The following is a 6,267-nucleotide window of genomic DNA, read 5'->3' as shown; positions in this document are numbered from 1 at the left end:
CCCCACCAATAGAAACCTATACTGGCCCAGTAGAGCCACTTGATACTCATGAACTTACTATTACGCATTTACTTCCTGTGAACTCGCTCAACTAGTTTGTTGATTATTTGCTGCATGCCTTGCAGGACCTTAGGTACATATTGGAGCTTGCACAAGGAGGAGCGGGTCGTTGTGGGCAAAGGATCATGAATGCTATTTGAACACTTATGATGTTTCATACATTAATATTTATGTTTGGGTTTACTTAAATGCTTCCGCTATACTTAACTATATTACACGTTCAATATGATTGGTGGTTAAGATCCTGGTCATGTCACGCTCCCAAGCGGTGATACTCCGCGGGTGGATTTTGGGGGTGTGACAGATTGGTATCAGAGCCATTGGTTATAGAGAACTCGGTTTTAATATGGGAAAACGTTTTTATTAAAACCAGACTATAACCAGAACAGTGCTCTCAACGATCCACAACGACGCTTCGCTCCACGTGCAAGACTCGACATCCTAGGTAATAAGGTTTATGTTTATTGCCTGTTTGTTAGAACTGCTTAGAACTTTGCTCGCAATACGCTTAGATACACATGACTTTATTACATGAGAATACCTACGCACTTACGCTTTTCTGTCATCGCCCTACTCGCGAACCACTCTCACTCACGTTACTTTTTACTATGAAGATCATGTCTGGAAGAATTAACATGACACAAGCCCAGCTAGAGGCTCTCGTTCAAGCTCAAGTTGCTGCGGCACTTGCAGCTGCTCAAGCAGGTAGTATATCCTGTAGTTATAACTTACGCTAGGATCTTTAGATCCTACATTCCTAAACTAGCCCTTGTATTTAAACTTTGCCCTATTCGTACACAATAGGTCAACACGCGCAGCAACCTGTCTGCACTTTCAAGAACTTCATGGACTGCCGTCCAAGTACCTTTAGTGGCACTGAAGGAGCAGTTGGACTCCTCCACTGGTTTGAGAAGCTCGAGTCAGTTTTCGAAATGTGTGAATGCCCTGAGGCTCGCAGGGTGAAATACGCCACTGGCATGCTAGAAGGAATAGCACTAACTTGGTGGAACGCCCAAGTTCAGATCTTAGGGTTGGTAGCTGCTAACGCCACACCCTGGAACGAATTCAAGGAACTGATCAAGAGGGAGTATTGTACTCGGGAAGACATCCATAAGCTGGAGGATGAGTTTTACCATCTGAAGATGACTGGATCAGAGATTGAAGCTTACACCAAAAGGTCAAACGAACTGGCTGTGCTGTGTCCAACTATGGTGGACCCTCCAATTAAGCGCATTGAATTGTATCTCAAAGGGTTGGCGCCAGAGATCCAGAGCCATGTTACTTCGGCTAATCTTGATAACATCCAGGAGATTCAACGCCTCGCTCACCGCATCACAGACCAGGCAGTAGATCAGAACAAACTGCCTAAACGCATCAGCGCTATTGCTACCGCTACTACTTCAGCTACTCCTGCTACTCCCAGTGACAGTAAGAGAAAATGGGATGGGGATTCCAGCAGGGGATCAGCTTCAGTTCAGTCTCAGGCCCAGCAGCGAAAGACTGACAGTCATCAGAGTCCCAGCCAGCATTCTTCAGGTAGTCACAGGCAGGGCGGATATCGGGGGAACCTCCCCAAGTGCAACAACTGCGGTAGACACCACGGTGGCCAGTGTAACAAGGGTCGCTGTCAAAGATGCCTCAAGATGGGTCATGAGGCTAAGGATTGTAGAAGCCCTCGTCCTGCGAACCAAAACCAGCAGCAGCCACAGGCACAGCAGAATCAGCAACAGGGCAGCAAGGTATGCTTTCAGTGTGGGGCAGAAGGCCACTTCAAGAGGCACTGTCCTCAGCTAAACAGGAACCAGAACAACAACCATAACAACCAGGGCAATGGCAACAACAACAACGGTGGGAACAACAACAATAATGGCAACGAGGCTAGGGGACGCGCTTTTGTGCTAGGTCGAGGCGACGCAGTGAACGATCCCAACGTAGTTATGGGTAAGTTTCTCCTCGACAATATTTACGTTACTGTTTTGTTTGATTCGGGTGCGGATACAAGCTATATGTCTGTGAAAATGTGTCAACTACTAAAACGTGCACCAACACTTTTACCCACCAAACATGTAGTAGAGTTAGCTAACGGTAAAAGTCTAGAAGCCACGCACGTAGTTCAGGGTTGTAATCTTATCCTAGCTGGTCAAGCTTTCACTATCGATCTCATTCCCATAGTTTTGGGTAGTTTCGACGTCGTGATTGGGATGGATTGGCTATCTCAACACCAGGCAGAGATCTTATGCAGCGAGAAGATTATTCGTATTCCACGTTCTGGTCAGGAACCTCTAGAAGTTCAAGGCGACAAGAGTGGTGCTGTGGTTGGCATCATTTCTTTCTTGAAGGCTCAGAAGTGTCTGCGAAAGGGTCACACCGCCATCTTGGCACTTGTTTCAGATGCATCAGTGAAAGAAAAGAAATTGGAGGATATTCCAATTGTATGCGATTACCCTCAGGTGTTTCCTGAAGACTTACCTGGCTTACCGCCTCATCGTCAGGTCGAATTTCAAATCGAGCTCGCTCCAGGAGCAGCACCCATAGCTCGCGCACCATATCGTCTAGCTCCATCAGAACTGGAGGAACTGTCAAAGCAGCTACAAGAGCTCTTGGAAAAGGGCTTCATTCGTCCAAGCTCTTCGCCTTGGGGAGCTCCAGTACTTTTCGTGAAGAAGAAAGACGGTACGTTCAGAATGTGTATCGACTACCGTGAACTCAACAAGGTGACGGTGAAGAACCGTTATCCTCTACCACGCATAGACGACCTATTCGACCAGTTGCAAGGGTCGTGTTACTATTCGAAGATAGACTTGAGGTCTGGTTATCATCAGCTGAGAGTCCGGGATGAGGACGTCTCCAAGACCGCATTCAGAACTCGTTATGGCCACTACGAGTTTCTTGTCATGTCGTTCGGGTTAACGAACGCGCCTGCCGTATTTATGGATCTTATGAACAGGGTGTGCAAACCCTATCTTGACAAGTTCGTCATAGTTTTCATCGACGACATTCTGATCTACTCCAAGAGTCAGGAGGAACACGAGCAGCATCTTCGCCTTATTTTGGAACTCCTTCGGAAGGAACAGCTATACGCTAAGTTTTCGAAATATGACTTCTGGCTTCGTGAAGTCCACTTCCTAGGTCACGTAGTGAACAAGGATGGGATCCATGTCGACCCATCCAAGGTAGACTCGATCAGGAACTGGCCTGCACCGCGTACGCCAACGGAAATACGCCAATTCTTGGGCTTGGCAGGTTACTACAGACGGTTTATCAAAGACTTCTCCAAGATCGCGCAACCACTTACACTACTGACACAGAAGGGTGTCACCTACCGTTGGGGCAACACGCAGGAAACTGCATTTCAGTACCTAAAGGATAGGCTGTGCAGCGCACCTATTCTCTCTTTGCCAGAGGGCACAGATGACTTCGTGGTTTATTGTGATGCATCCATTCGGGGACTTGGATGTGTGTTAATGCAGCGCAACAAGGTTATTGCTTACGCTTCGCGCCAACTTAAGATTCATGAACGGAACTACACAACGCACGATTTAGAGCTGGGAGCTGTTGTTTTCGCGCTTAAGATATGGCGACACTACTTGTACGGTACCAGGTGCACGATTTATACCGATCACAGGAGTCTCGAGCATATTCTTAAGCAGAAGGATTTGAATATGCGTCAACGGCGATGGGTCGAGTTACTGAACGATTACGAATGCGCTATCAAGTACCATCCAGGCAAAGCCAATGTTGTGGCTGATGCCCTCAGTCGGAAAGACACTTTACCTCGGCGCGTGCGAGCGCTACAGCTTACGATTCAGTCTAGCCTTCCAGCACAGATACGAACTGCTCAGATCGAAGCACTAAAACCAGAAAACGTCAAGGCAGAAGCCCTACGCGGCTCACGACAGCGGTTAGAACAGAAGGCAGACGGCGCCTACTATGTAACGGGGCGTATTTGGGTCCCACTTTATGGCGGTCTACGCGAACTTGTAATGGATGAAGCTCACAAGTCTCGCTACTCGGTACATCCAGGGTCGGACAAAATGTACCACGACATTAAAACTACTTATTGGTGGCCTAGCATGAAGGCCCACATCGCTACGTATGTTGGAAAATGCTTGACCTGTGCGAGAGTCAAGGTTGAATACCAGAAACCAGCGGGCCTACTTCGGCAGCCTAAGATACCTCAATGGAAATGGGAAGAAATTTCCATGGATTTTGTTACAGGCCTACCTAGATCCCAGCGAGGGAATGATACTATATGGATGATCGTGGATCGACTCACCAAGTCTGCACACTTCCTAGCTATAAAGGAAACGGATAAGTTCTCCACTCTCGCAGACATCTACCTTAGGGAAGTTGTTTCGAGGCACGGAGTGCCCACTTCCATCATTTCGGATCGGGATGCACGATTCACGTCAGAGCTATGGCAAGCGATGCATAAATCTTTCGGCTCACGATTAGACATGAGCACAGCATATCACCCTCAGACGGATGGGCAGTCTGAGCGAACGATTCAAACACTTGAAGACATGCTTAGGGCATGCGTTATAGACTTCGGCAACGGCTGGGAAAAACATCTCCCTTTGGTGGAGTTCTCATATAATAACAGTTATCACACCAGCATACAAGCCGCTCCATTCGAGGCATTGTACGGACGTAAATGCCGGTCACCTCTCTGTTGGGCAGAGGTGGGGGATAGTCAGATCACGGGTCCAGAGATTGTAGTGGACGCCACAGAAAAGATTGCACAGATACGACAACGCATGGCGGCAGCACGCGACCGTCAGAAAGCCTACACGGACAAGCGTAGAAAGCCTTTGGAATTTCAGGTCGGGGACCGGGTTTTACTTAAAGTCTCACCCTGGAAGGGTGTGGTTCGTTTTGGCAAACGGGGCAAACTGAATCCGCGATACGTCGGACCATTCGAAATCATAGAAAAGATTGGCAAGGTAGCCTACAGATTGAACCTACCAGCTGAACTCGGGGCAGTTCACAATGTCTTTCATGTGTCGAACCTAAAGAAGTGCCTATCAGATGAAACCCTCATCATTCCTTTTAAGGAACTTACTATCGACGAGCGGTTGCAGTTCGTCGAGGAACCAGTCGAAATCACGGACCGGGATGTGAAGGTCCTCAAAAACAAGAGAATCCCTCTTGTTCGAGTACGTTGGAACTCCAAACGTGGCCCAGAGTACACCTGGGAACGCGAAGACAGGATGACAGAAAAGTACCCCCAGTTATTCGAAACCAATGCAACCACTGCTGAGGCTGAAGCTACTACTTCGGAATTTCGGGACGAAATTCCAGATCAACGGGGGGAGGATGTGACACCCCCGGAAAACCAGTGAACGATTGAACTTACCTAGCTTCCTCAGTGAGTGCATACCAAATTTCGGGACGAAATTTCTAATTAGTTGGGGATAATGTGACAACTCGAACTTTAGACTTACATTGATGTACTGTTACGTGCTTATAAGAACTGAATTATATGATTTAATGAATGTTTTGTTTATGTGTATTATGTGTGCATGTATGTATTGAATCGCACATCATAACCCGAACCACACATCAAACCCGATCGCACAACACTCACACTCGCATAAGCCTAAGCCTTTGGGCCATTTTACTTGTGTTCGGACTTCAAGGGCTGCCCATGTAGGGGCCGGCCCATTGCTTTTCTTTTGCACATACAAACATACACACATGAGGGGATTTCACCTCATTTGTTACAAAATACTTTACACACACAAAACCCTAGCATCTCTTCCTTCTCTCTCGAACTCGAAGGCAGCCGCAAAACTCATAGTGTTTCGGATCAACTCTTGACCCCATTCTATTCGGTTAGTGTTTGTTGTCGTTTTACTTGTTGATCGATTATATAATTGCATGCTTAGACTAGAATGATTGGGATTGATTGATTGATTTGATGAACAATACGATCCATGTATTAATGTCTTGCGGATTAGATTTCATGAAAATAATTTAAAACCGAGTAGATGTTGATCGGCTAGCATGATATGTATTGGATTGTTTGCATATTAAGAGTTAAATAAATCATTGTATTGTCATAATCGGAGGTAGATTGATGATCGAAATCTATGCTAATATGTTCATGAATTGTTATATGGTTGCGCATGATTCTTAATGAATTAGGGTTCACACGAATTGAGAATAAATTGTTTAGTTTGATCGGGTGGATGCAAATGTTTTGTT

This window comes from Helianthus annuus, chromosome 1 (genome assembly GCF_002127325.2).
Source record: "Helianthus annuus cultivar XRQ/B chromosome 1, HanXRQr2.0-SUNRISE, whole genome shotgun sequence".
Lineage (NCBI taxonomy): Eukaryota > Viridiplantae > Streptophyta > Magnoliopsida > Asterales > Asteraceae > Helianthus > Helianthus annuus.
This window is presented reverse-complemented; position numbering follows the sequence as displayed.